Source organism: Scylla paramamosain, chromosome 26 (assembly GCF_035594125.1).
Source record: "Scylla paramamosain isolate STU-SP2022 chromosome 26, ASM3559412v1, whole genome shotgun sequence".
Classification (NCBI taxonomy): domain Eukaryota; kingdom Metazoa; phylum Arthropoda; class Malacostraca; order Decapoda; family Portunidae; genus Scylla; species Scylla paramamosain.
Genome location: NC_087176.1, coordinates 20,054,091 through 20,067,575, shown reverse-complemented (window position 1 = coordinate 20,067,575; position 13,485 = coordinate 20,054,091). Strand labels below are relative to the sequence as shown.

The 13,485-nt window shown below is 44.3% G+C and overlaps 2 long non-coding RNA genes across 2 annotated transcripts; one reads left to right on the top strand and one right to left on the bottom strand.

Annotated features, from left to right (window-relative positions):
* The first annotated feature begins 146 nt into the window (after positions 1 to 146).
* On the top strand, positions 147 to 2,259 carry LOC135113793 (uncharacterized). Its single transcript, XR_010275033.1, has 2 exons — positions 147 to 1,168; positions 1,921 to 2,259. It is a non-coding gene; the product is annotated as an uncharacterized LOC135113793 (long non-coding RNA).
* A 15-nt stretch (positions 2,260 to 2,274) lies between these two features.
* Positions 2,275 to 5,567, bottom strand: LOC135113794 (uncharacterized). Its single transcript, XR_010275034.1, has 3 exons — positions 5,430 to 5,567; positions 4,278 to 4,402; positions 2,275 to 3,654 (listed from the first exon to the last, which is right to left on the bottom strand). It is a non-coding gene; the product is annotated as an uncharacterized LOC135113794 (long non-coding RNA).
* Between the last annotated feature and the right edge of the window lie 7,918 nt (positions 5,568 to 13,485).

Sequence of the window (13,485 nt, the reverse complement as noted above, 5' to 3'; positions counted from 1 at the left end):
AGCTCTAATTCTATCCATTCTGTTTTTCGTCACCACCACCATCATCACTACCACCAATATTTATGACCTAAATATGCTAATTATACTGTTTGTCATGCGCATTTTTAATTGTGGAGTAGGGAAGTTGAAGAATAATTGATTTCATATTAAGAGCTAAAGTAAGAATGTAAGAAAATAAGGGCTGGTGCAAGAAAATAATAGGCCTACACGCGGTGGTCCATATTTCAAACAAGCCTGCGTATTTCCACCTATCATCCCTGTCCATAAATTCGTATAATCTCTTAAAACTACCTAATGACTCAGCGCTAACAACCTGGTTCGTTTGTCTCCACCGTGTGGATTAATATATTCCTTAACTATCTCGTTGTATTAAACTGCTTGTAATGGTTGACGTATTCTGGTCTGCATCCTTCATTTGTATCTTGTTTGTATTCTTGTATTCTTAAGCACTTCATCTCAAAATAAGGGCAAAGATAGTTAGTCTTTGCCATGCGGATAAAATATTTCCTCAAACTACCTCGTTAAATTAATCTGCTTGTAATTGTTGATGTATTCTGGTTTGTGTTCTCCATTTGTATCTTGTTCGTATTGTTAAGCTCTTGGTTCTTTCACCAGGACTGTTAACAAATGCCACAGAGGTGATTAGTCAGGTTCTCATGGGTGTTCTCATTAATGACGCAGGATCCTCACCAAACCATCACTGAGTCATGATAGTGCCATTATCACTTCGTTGACTTTCACTACAGGCTGTAAAACTATCACCCAAGGAAACACACTTGTAAATCCCTAACAGTTTGTACTATACCCTGCTAAAACATTCGTAAAACCACGATAACTTCCAGTAAATCAAAGGAAATTGCCAATAAACCATGAAAATACCCTTGCAAAACTCGTCACCTCACTAATCATAATTTCAATCACTAAAGTCACGAAAACATCCTTGGAAAACCAAATAACTTTAGCTCGGGTTTGGTAAAAGTAGTGGAGGTATTTTCTTTTCTTCCCTTTTGTTGCCTCAGCCCGGTGTCCCTCTGATATGAAAAAACAAAAAAAACAAGACATTGAAGCGTTCGAGATAGCGAGAAAGTTACGAAGCTTCAGCAGACGTGAACTAACGCCTGGCTCTAGCCGCGTCGCTCTCTCTACCTCCGTCCGCCGCCCAGGTAAGGTCAGTGTTGTTTTGTGATTATTCTGTTTGCTAGTGGATGATGGTGTGTTCTTGGTGGCGGTGGTTGTGTTGTGTTGCGGTGGGCTTGATGTATCTGCAAGAGCTGGGTGAGGGCGAGGAAAGGTGAAAATGAAAGTATAATGAATCCAGCTTTATTGGTGCTCCGTGTTTGATGTTCCTGTCCCTCATTTGTCGCGTTGACAGTCGACAGGTGCGTGACAATCTCCTAGCGTCATACTGTAACGCTCTGCTGATTCAGGACATGTCAGGTCTCTCCGGGGTTGAAGTGGCAGCAGCAGGAACATGAACACCCAACACTGAGTACAAAGTTATCCTGTGTTCAGTGTAATTACCTTCAGATCATTCACTTTCCCTTGCCCTCCTTGCCCTGCTCTTCAGTGACATGACACTCCCACGACACACGGAGCCACTACCAGGTGACCTGTAATCTTTTAACGAGGTGTAATATTTTACTGGTGTAATCTTTTAACTTGTAACGGCTCGTTTATTGTAATGAGCATTTGGAGTTATAGAAAGCCCAATATTGAGGTGTTTGTATTGGTCCTTATGTAACTGATTGGTATTCAGGCGTCTTGCATTTTCGTCATTTTGGATTTAGGTTAGCGTAAATATTTTTGTACAAATGTGTCGAGTGACGACCTAGTTTGTTTGCGTCGCTTAATTGAAGTCTTTACTGTCTGTACTCATTGATTTATTTACTAATTGATTGTGCTAAGTGTATTTACTGTTAGGTCATCCCAGCCACGTGCCGCCGCCTCGCTCCGCTGCTTCACAAGGCGCTCCACGCGTGCCACAGCCAGCCGGCGCTCCTTATTGGCGGCCTGAAGACCCACGCACCCCAGCAACAAGGTGAAGGCTGTGCTCTGGCAGGTCGCTCTAGCTTGCCATCATAGGTGCTAGCCTGCCCTGAGCGCCCTCCTCTCTGCCTGTGACGCGCCGGGGGTGTCTGGCTGGGCGAGTGGCTCAATTCAAATATTGTTTCAATTGAACGTTGTTCTCGGTTAAGAACTTTTTTAAATCGTTTAATTCTGATGTTTGGTTATCAAATAGTAAAAATCCGTCTTTTTAAATTCGTTTGTTTCCAGTTCAAATCCACCTCGTCTGTCCTGCACAAATGAGTGGTGACGCTGCAGACTGGCGGCGGCACTCCCCTGCATTGCTGTAACAAAGCAGCCGTGTGAGCGACTCGTGGGCTGGCGCGCCGCCGGTTAATGATGTACGAGAGGCTCCCAAATATATATTATTTTTAGTTAATTTTTTTTTAAATAAAAAAAATAGTTTTTAATAAAAAATATATGAATAGTTTTTAATAAAAAAAAACTAAGTTTGCTCATATCTGAAAATGGTCGTGGTGTTTCTCCGGAGAGTCTTCGAGGTATTTTGTAAGCGAAACGAGTAACTGCACGTTTCGAGTAAGTGGTTTTGTTGAAAAGTTTAAGCTTCCACACTCTGGCACTCGCCAACCTCTCTATCCACTCCCCACAGCTGGCATCGTATTTCACATCCAGGAAAGGGAAACGAACACTATTATTGTATTTTGTATATATGCATAACGAACATTATTGCATTTTATATATATGCATAAAGATAATTATTGCATGATATATCTATAATTTCACACAATTATAGCCTCCTATCTACATAATGTACAGGCCCCCTATGCAGGGTGAGAGGAACTAAGGGGGGCGGGGATGGACGCGAAAACCAAGATGCCTTGATGTTGATGGGTTTATCGCAGGCGATGAGGTGAAGCAGAGGCAGCAGCAGGGCGGAGGCGAGGCCAGCTCCGGCAACACCGCCCTTGAGATCCCACGGGGTGTTGGCCGCAAAAGAAAAAACCTGATAAGAAGAAACCTCTGCAAAGGGATTGGGGATGCAAAGGGATTGGGGATATGTTCTGCAAAGGAACATTTGAGATGCCTAAAGGAAACCTCTGCAAAGGGATTGGGGATATGTTCTGCAAAAGAACATTTGAGATACCAAAAGGAAACCTCTGCAAAGGGATTGGGGATGTGCTCTGCAAAGGAACATTTGAGATGCCTAAAGGAAACAAACGCTGAGCAAACAGCCTAAACCTCTGAACTAAATACCCAAACACCACCCATATCCCCTGCCACCACCCTCCTACTTTCCCTCCCTTTCATTTCCTTTTTCCTTTTTCTCCTTCCCTTCCATTTTCTTGCCCTTCCTCCCCCCAACTGCCATACTCACCTCCCCTCCCCTCCCCTTTCCAGTGCTCCCATCTACCCTTACACCTTGTACTCTCCTCTCCCTTCCCATCCCCAAGACTCGCTCTTATACTCCTCCAGCAGTGTCTCCTCCTCCAGGCTCCCGCAGGTCCTGTAGGGCAGCTTCTTGGGGCGGTCCGGGTCAGGACACGCCCCTGATGATGATGGTGGGGGGGTCCAGATTGCGGCCAGCCAGCACGCGGGATAAGTCCAGCTCAAGACGACCTGCGCTGGGGCCTGCGTCAGGAGAGGAGAAGGGTGAGGGGAAGGCGTGTGTGAGGGTGTATGGGAGGGGAAGGTGTGTGTGAGGGGGTATGGGAGGAAGGAAAATGAGTAAACTAAATGAAAGGAAACTTTATTAGTGTGATGCAATTATGAAGTAAAAGGAGGAGAGAAGTTGATGAGATGATGAGAGGAAGAGATGGAATGAGGGGAGACTGAGAATAGCGACACAAATGAGGACTCAGCGTGACCGATGAGATGAAACAAGGAGAGGGACAAAAGAGGAAGAAAGACTTAAATATGACTGATAAGGAGAGGTATGAAAGAGAGAAAAGAAATAGACGAAAGGAGGTGATTGGATGAGAAATGAGAGAAAGGAAACGATAGACGAAGGGAGATAGAAATGAGAAACATGAAAAAGGAAAAGACAAAAATAGGCTAAAAGGCTGAAATGAGAAACAAATGAACGAGGGAAAAGTAAAATATAAAAGAATGAATTATCGGAATATATAAAAAAAAGGAATATTGAAAGAAGATAATCAAAGAAAACTGACCAATAAACGAACTGAAGGACTGACTAAAGAAAACAAAAATCTCTTATTCCCTCCCTCCACTACCCCACCCACTCACTCACTCACCCATGAAGTGCACCACGAAGGTCACGCACTGCTGGTCACTGGACAAGGTCACCGTCTGGAGATCAGCTGCTAGGAACCACTTGGACGCCCCTAACACCTCGCGCATGTCCATCATGAAGGTAGGCCTGGAGGAGGAGGAGGAGGAAAAGGTAAATGAAAGGGAATAAGGTGGAAGAGGAAGAAGGTGAAGAAAGGAGGGAGAAAAATATGGGAGATGAGAAAAGGTGACATTTTTTATCTATCTATCCATCTATTTATCTATACATCTATCTATCTATCTGTGTCTCCCACCTTATCTAGCTTATCTATCTATACATCTATCTATCTATCTATCTGTCTACCACCTTACCTAGCTAACATCAGTATTGCTGTAACTCTCTCTCTCTCTCTCTCTCTCTCTCTCTCTCTCTCTCTCTCTCTCTCTCTCTTTAATCCTTCTTTCTCTCTTTTCCTTTCACTCTTTTCCTCATTTCCTTCCTTCTCTCTATGAAGTATGGATTCCACGTGTAACCCGCCGTACACACCTGGACTGGAAGAATTTCACATCTGCGTCCACACCTACAGGGTTTACGTACACGGACCAATTGTGCTGCCGCGTCTGGACACGTGCACAGACTCAATGCGTACATGATTGTTTCGTCAAAACCGCTGGGTAGAGAAGGTCGAACGTTGCATTCAACTTATTTTACTAAGTCGATCCAACCTGAGAACAATTACCTAACTAACACAACATCACAGAGCATAACACCACAAATTCAAAGTATCCAAACTCATACAATGCTAAATGTTCAGCCATCAAACTAGAAAGTTCACAAAAATTATCTAACCTAAACAAATATTCACTTACAATATTGACCAAGCTGCGGTAAATAGCCCACAGTCCTGGGCACATCACACAGGCATGGTACACAGCTTCCCCGCAAGCTCAGCGCCTGGCACAACGTGTTAACACACACACACACACACACACACACACACACACACGCAGCAGACCACCCACAGCTGCGAACAACAATCAAACAAATTTTCACGGAACGGCTGGAGCAATACCAAACACGTATCCGCATCTGCCGTATGGAACAAAACAATACAACCTACAAATCACGTGTCTGTATTGCACCTGTACACAAAGCTCCACTTTACATGACATACCAAGGAACAGCAGGGAACCAGCATGGGCCATGTCACACGGCCGCCACACCACACTCACCCTGGCGGAAGCAGCCACTACAGACAACTGACCTGCGTGGCGGCTGCTGGGTGCTGGCTGCTGGCGCCGGGGTGAAGTAAGAAACAAACAAAACGCGACATGCGCACTGCAAACAGTAATATCAACAAAAAGTAATCAAAAGTAAGTAACAATAATACACAAACTAAATTTCGTGATATTTTTACGAAACAGTGATCAAACACGTACACGCACATACGTACACATAAACGTACGTATTTTGTTTCATTGAATAAGAAAATAAAATAAATAGCTGGATAAATGGATAATATGAAGGATAACAAACACTGAATGAAAGTACAAGGAAATAAGAAAAAAAAATGCGAGGATAAGAAAGTGGAAACATGAACGTAAATTTGAGGTGATAGAGAGGGAAGTGAATTGTGAAAGGCGACATGAATAAGGTGACGAAGTTCAATAAAGGAGGTAACAAGAGAGGTAACAGAAAATTAAAGAAAAGATAAATAACAAAAAAAGAAGAGAAAAAAATGGTTAAAATAGAAACAAAACATAACAAAAATATAATCGAAAAATAACAAAGACATCCCCCTTAATAAAAGAAAGAAAGAAAGAGAGTAAAAAAAAGTTATCAAAGCACAGAAAAAAAAGAAAAAAAAAAGAAAAACTCGTGAAAACAAGCAAGGCGTTCCACTCACCACTTTTCTGTTGTTCCTGCCGGGGTGTTTCAAGTTCACCTCCATGAAAGTCTCCCCAACTGACGCTGTGTGTGTGTGTGTGTGTGTGTGTGTGTGTGTGTGTGTGTGTGGAAGGTGAAGGGATGCGTTGTTATTATTGCTATTGTTCTTTATATCGTTGTTGCTGTTGTTGCTTCTTCTGCTGCTGCTACTAATACAATAATAATAATAATAATAATAATAATTCTCTCTCTCTCTCTCTCTCTCTCTCTCTCTCTCTCTCTCTCTCTCTCTCTCTCTCTCTCTCTCTCTCTCTCTCGTTTTATCTCCTCTTTTCGTCTTCCTTCTTCTCTTTCTACTACTAGCACTACTACTACTACTACTACTACTACTACTACTACCACCACCACTACACAAATACAATTGTAAGTATTGCTTAATACCACCACTATCACCACCACTACTACCACTACTAATACTGCTGCTGCTGCTGCTGCTGCTGCTGCTGGCACCTCTCTGCTAATAGTGCTAATACCACAACCACTTCCCCTCTCTCCTATTGCCACAGATTTCAGAGCGCTAGGCAGGCATTCCGACTCTCTCTCTCTCTCTCTCTCTCTCTCTCTCTCCTCTCTCTCTCTCTCTCTCTCTCTCTCTCTCTCTCTCTCTCTCTCTCTCTCTGTGTGTGTATTTAGTATTCGCATTTTCTTCTATATTGTTTTAAGTCTTCCTTCTTGTTATTCTTATTCTCCTCCTCCTTTTCCTTCTCTTATTTGATTACACACTTTTCTATTTCTTTCGTAATTTTCCTTCTCCTCCTCCTCCTTCTCTTCCCCATTCCCTTCCTCTTCCTGTTCCTCCTCTTCTTCTTCCCTTCTCTTGTTCCATCTCTTCTCCCTTTCCTCCATAGTTAATTCTTTTCGATGCTTTTTCTTATCTTTCTTCCTTCCCTCCTTCCTTATTTCCTTCCTTCCTTCCTTCCTTCTTTTATTACTTCCTTTCTTTCTTTCTTTCTTTCTTTCTTCCTTTCTCTCCGGCGAAATTTAACCTCATTGTTGCAGCGCTAAAGTCAGTACACTCTCTCTCTCTCTCTCTCTCTCTCTCTCTCTCTCTCTCTCTCTCTCTCTGCGCTTCATCTCCATAGAAATCACCGTTAAGTGCGAACATAAAGATTTGGGGAATTAAAACACAATTAAGTAAGACTCGGGAATCTTCTTATCTTAACTTTTCACTTAATCCCCAAATGAGAGAGAGAGAGAGAGAGAGAGAGAGAGAGAGAGAGAGAGAGAGAGAGAGAGAGAGAGAGAGAGAGAGAGAGAGAGAGAGAGAGATTAGATAGATTAGCAAACGAATTAACTTATATACAAACAGACAGACAGACAGACAGGCAGACAAACAGAAAGACAAAGGACAGGTGATGAACAGGAAGGAAACAAAAAATAGAAAGGAAGAAACAATTAAGAGAACAAGAAGAGAAGACAGATAAAAAAAAAAAAAAAAAACAGACAAGCAAAGGAAACACCTGAGAGACATGTACACACCGAATGACAGACAGACAGACAGACAGACAGACAGACAGACAGACAGATTAAGACTTGCAGCATAAATGAATAACGCACGTCAAAATAAAGCAAATAAAGAAGGTAAACTATCTCACTTCAGGATGGAAATTAAAGAAAAACTCTCTCTCTCTCTCTCTCTCTCTCTCTCTCTCTCTCTCTCTCTCTCTCTCTCTCCTCTCTCTCTCTCTCTCCCTCTCTCTCTCTCCTCTCTCTCTCTCTCTCTCTCTCTTTTTGTACACCAATCAATACATAGTTAAAGAGAATGTTACAAAATATTTTTACATATAATGTATCACTTTACAGGCTAAAGGGAACATTTTTTAGTGTTTCCTATCTAAAAGCCTAACTCTAAATGTTACTAACAATTGTTACTCTGGTGCTTATGGCAACCAGACGTTCACACATTCCTTGAATTGCTGCAGATTCATTTTACTGAAGTCTATCTGTGCAGCAATTAAGGTGTTCCATAGTTTACCATAATGATGGACGTACTGGCGTTGATGGTGCCAAGTACGGCATCAACACTGAAATAATTCAGCAGGCATTAAAGTGGCAGCCCGGGTGGTCACTTGTGCCCGCCGCAGGGGCTGGTGGAGAGCTTGGAGATGCGGGATTCGCTGTTGTTGTATTTTGTACATCACAGCGAGGCCCGCTACGTCCCTGCGATGTTGAAGGGAGTGGAGCTTTGGCTTATTTCTGCCTCCACTGTCCTTTATGAACCTCACTGCCCGAGCCTGTACCCTGTCCAGGAGGGAAAGATGCCTGCTCGCCGCTCCTCCCCAAGCAAGGCACGAGTACTCCAGGGAGGAACGAACTTGAGCCTTGTACAAGATCTCCAGGCCTTTGTCGTCAAGGAGCCACGACATCCTCCTGAGTGACGCCAGCTAACCCGAGGCCTCCCTGGCTAGACGCTCTATGTGGTGCCTGAAGGTCAGCGCGGAGTCATATGTGACCCCCAGTACATCCATCTCGTCTTGCCGCCGTATAGCTTGCCCCTCAAGGCTGAGTTGGAGGGGCGTCCTCGACCTTGAGATGATTGACATCTGTGTTTTGTTTGGGACAAATTTTACTTGCCACTTGCTGCCCCACGACACAATGCGGTTCAGGGGTGACGTTCATGTGGTCGGCCGTGTCAGTCTCCTCCCCTGGGCTGTAGCTCTGAGCCAGCGTGAGGTCATCAGCATAATCTCGTACACTGGGGATTAAGTGCAGGAGGTCGTTTATGCAGATGTTCCAGAGCAGGGAGCCGAGACAGCTTCCCTGAGGAACACCTGATCTTACTGCATGCTCTTCAGACTCCTGGCCATCAATGACCACTTTGAGATTCTTCTCTCTCAAGTAATCACCAAACAGCAACAAGAGGGGCCCATCCACACCTGCTGCACGGAGCTTTGCAAGGAGACCTGCATGCCACACCTTGTCAAATGGCCCCTTCAATGTCAAGGGCAACAACTGCAGTGGCCTTCCCTGCATCCAGAGCAGCACTCCACTCCGAGGTGAGCAGCAGGTGCAGGTCAGCGGCCGATCTGCCCGGCCTGAACCCAAACTGCCGGCCACACAGTAGGTGGTGCTTCTCAAGGTGCTCTGTGACTCTTGAGGCCACTATGGGACTCGAGCACCTTGCTGAGCACAGGCAGCAGGGACACCGGACGATAGTTTTTAGCCACTGTTTTTTTTTCATTTTTCTTGTGTACTGGCACAACACTAGCCACTTTCCAGATACTTGGCCACCTGCTGGTCCGTAAGCACTGGTTGAATATCGTAGAGAGTGGGCGAGCCAGCTCATCAGCACACTGGCGAAGAAAGTGTGGGCTAACGTTATCAGAACCCACTGCTTTTGTCACGTCAAGTTTTGAAAGCACTGCCTTCACTTCCACTTCACTCGTTGTGGCAAATGATAATTTTTCTTTCACTATGTTTGGTAGTGAGGGTGGAGGTCTTTTAGGGTCGGAGACGCACATCTTATCAGTGAAGTGCTTGGCCAGGAGGTTTGCTATATCTCGGGCAGACTGCGCTATTGTACCGTCATCCCGGTGGAGGGGAGGAATGGTGTTCCCCCTAGACACACCTTGTTGCTCCTTAACAAGACTCCACCAGCGTTTGGACCCCACCCGGCTTCCCCGCAGCTTCCTCTTGAGATCTGTCACCCATTGGTTAGAAGCCCAGCCTTGAGTAGCCCTCATGTGGTTGGTTGCCCTCCCTGTGTCGCTGTCTGTTCCAGGCTGTGGGATGCCTCTTAAAGGCGAGCCAGGCATGGTACTTTGCGTCGGAGGCAGCTCGACATTCTGGCCCAAACCAGGGTTGGTCTGATCCCTTGGCTTGGTGTGTTGGAGTGGGGCACCCAGCGGTCCTGCAGGGTGTGAAGCAGCTCGGTGAACTGCCCCACCTGCTGGTCAGTGTCTCCACATAACACATCATCTCAGTCAGTAGTTTTGAGGGAGGCTCGCATAGCCTGCCAATTTGCCTTCTCCCACCTCCACAGAGTTCGAGTGTGGCACTCCTCACGCGGCCTCTTGAAACTAATCCTTGTGAGGACTGCCACATGGTCCGAAGTGCCTACAAAGTCTAGGGAAGAACACTGTATGGTATCGGAGGGAAGGTCGGTCACGACTGGATCGAGGGATGATCCAGAGCGGTGGGTGGGAAAGGTGACATGGTTGTGCAAGTCGTGCACAACCATGAATGTGTTAAATGCTTCGCGCACTGTGTTTTGGTTGTAAATCACCAATAATTATCTCATTTTCACACTTATTTGGTACCATCATTGGCGTCTATATTCACTGTCAGGTAGTCAATGAGTAAAGTGCCCTGTGACGGGGGGCGATAACACCCAACACACAATAAACCTTTCCCGTTTGTCTGTCTGTGACTTTTAACACTAGTAATTCAAGCTCCTCGGGCACAGGATTGGCCGGTTCAATGACCTTAACATTGAGCGTTTCTTTGTAACAGAAGGCCACACCTCCATCTTAGGTCGATCGGTCCTTTCCTTTGCCAGGCTCTCTCTCTCTCTCTCTCTCTCTCTCTCTCCTCTCTCCTCTCTCTCTCTCTCTCTCTCTCTCTCTCTCTCTCTCTCTCTCTCTCATCATTCCTTCTTTCTCCTCCTTTCTGTTTTCATCTCGAGACTTTCCTTCTATTTATTCATTCATTGTTTGCTCGTCTTAGTTCCTTCCTTATTTCCATCACATCACTCCTTTCTCTTCCTCTCTATCTCGCTCCCTTTCATCCTACGTTTTTCTCCTCCTCTATTTTTTCTCCCTCTCCTTCCATTTCATCTCTTTCTCTCGTCCCTTGTTTTGTCATTTCTCTCCATCTTCTGTTATCCAAGCTCTCCCTTCTTTCCTCTCTCTCTCTCTTTCTCTTCCTCTCTTAATCTTTTGCCTCATTCTTCGTCTCTCTCTCTCTCTCTCTCTCTCTCTCTCCCTCTCTCCTCCTCTCTCCTCTCTCTCTCTCTCTCTCTCTCTCTCTCTCTCTCTTCTCTGCCTTTCTTTCCTTATTTGCTTATCTTTCTTCCATTTTTCCTTACCTTTCCATTTCTTTCTTGCCTTCATCTATCACTTTCTTTTCTCTATTCTTCTCTCTTCTATCCCTCATTTACTCCGTCTTTCCTTCCTTCTATTCCTCCCTCAATTCCTTCTCCTTCTCTTCCTTCTTTTATTCTTCTCTCTTCCATCTCTTCTCTGCTTCCTACTTCTTTGATTCCCTTTGTCCTTTCCTACCCTTCCTTTCTTTATTGTTCCCTTCTTTATCCCTCCCCATTCCTTCCTTTTCCTTCTCTACCTCTCCTCCCCCTCAATCGTTTCCTATTTCATACCTCCCTCTCTCCACCTTCCCTTCTCTCCATTCCCCTCATCCCTTACCAAGCTATACTCCCTCTCTCACTCTCTCTCCATTTCCCCATTTCCCTCCCTCTTCCCCCTTCTCCCATTCCTTATACACTTACACCATCCCTCCCTCCTCCCTCCCCTCCATCCTTTGCCAATCCGCGTATACATTCCCTCCCTCCCTCCTTCCTTCCTTCCCGCCTTCCATCCCTCCTCATCCCCCCTCCCCCCTCTCCCAGGACATTAAACCTTCCCCTTCTTAATTAGATTCGGAATGCCAGTTCGAAGCTTCATTTAAAAATTTTCATAACGAAGCAGCTGGTCGAGGCTTCAAACCCAGGAAAGACCTCTCTCTCTCTCTCTCTCTCTCTCTCTCTCTCTCTCTCTTAACCCCAATAATACTTATGGTACAAGTCCCTCATCATAACAACAATGACTGCGTATATCAATAACAATAGTAGTAGTAGTAGTAGTAGTAGTAAGAGAGAAGCACCCTGCCAACATGTATATCTTAAGAGAATAAATAAAAAAAAAAAAAGCAATTTATCTTTATTACCTTGAGATGAAGTTGCCAGCAGGAGGAAGAGCAGCAGAGACGAACTCATCATGGGCGGGTGTTGGCGCCGGGAGGAGGAGGGAGAGGAGGAGGAGGGAGGAAGATGAGAAACTTGCAGAGGAAGAAAGAAGATGAGAAGAGGGCGATGTCCCCTTTTCATGACTGACAACGAAGCCAAGAGAGAGAGAGAGAGAGAGAGAGAGAGAGAGAGAGAGAGAGAGAGAGAGAGAGAGAGAGAGAGAGAGTAAACCTTCCCAGCGGCAGCAGCATGCACCACCACCACCACCACCGCCACCTTCACTATCACTGCCTGTCGTCTCCTCGCAACTTTACCAGCGGAAGGACAGTCAACCTAACTACACGTCAAGTTTGTTTCTCTCAGAGAGACTCCCTCGCCTCGCCAGACATGTTTTCCTGAGTACATTGCACGTAGGGAGGTGGCAGAGGACCCAAGATGCCCTGCTTGCTCCAACGCGCTGCTCGCTATCTTCACTACTGGTCTCCTGCGAGGGACTGAGTGGTAAACATGATCTTGGCGCTTGTGCCTTTCGTCTTTCGTGGTCATCAGGGTCTCTGGGGCAAATTTATGGGTGTTTTTTTTTTTTCGATTTTTTAAGGGTTTTTGGGTTCTTATATTGTTTTTTTTTCTTGGTTTTCGTGTTTTTTTTTCTTTCAGTCTTGTTTTTTTTTATCCGTTTTTTGGTGTGTTTTTGTGCGTCTTTTTTGTTTTCTTTGGGTGTTTTTTTTTCTTTGTTTTTTTTTTCTGAATTACCGGTGTCTTTTTTTGTCTTTTTCAGGACAACTTTTTCTTTTCTTTTCTTTTTCTTCATTAAAGTTCTGTTACATTTATGTTTTTTTCAGGTTTCTTTTCTCTTAATTTTCTTTTTTTTTCTGATTTCGTAGTTATCACATCTTTTTTTTTCCTAATTAGTCAAAAAAGCTTATAATATTTTTTTTTTCATTTTTTTCTCCGTTTCTTTGTACAACCATCTTAATCTTTCTTGTTTTCTATTCACTGAAGAAACTAAAAAAAAAAAAAAAAAATCAAGAATCATCAAATAACGTTTACAGAAATATCAATATACTTTTTTTTCTCTCTCTCTTCTACACAAGCTACCAAGTTTAAGTGTCTCTGCTGATATTTTTTTTTCTATTTTTCTTCTACATACTTTTCATTTGGTCTAATTTCGCATCAGTCTCTGTCCTGCAGGAATGAATGGCGAGGCAATGAGAGTCTGTCTATCTTCATCAAGTTCTCGCCATTCTTTTCACTCTGAGATAAAACTTGATTAGAAGTTTGCCAAGTGATACAAAAAGGAAGCTGAACGTCTGTGTGTGTGTGTGTGTGTGTGTGTGTGTGTGTGTGTGTGTGTGTATACGAAACTTTAAAGTGAATATGGCTA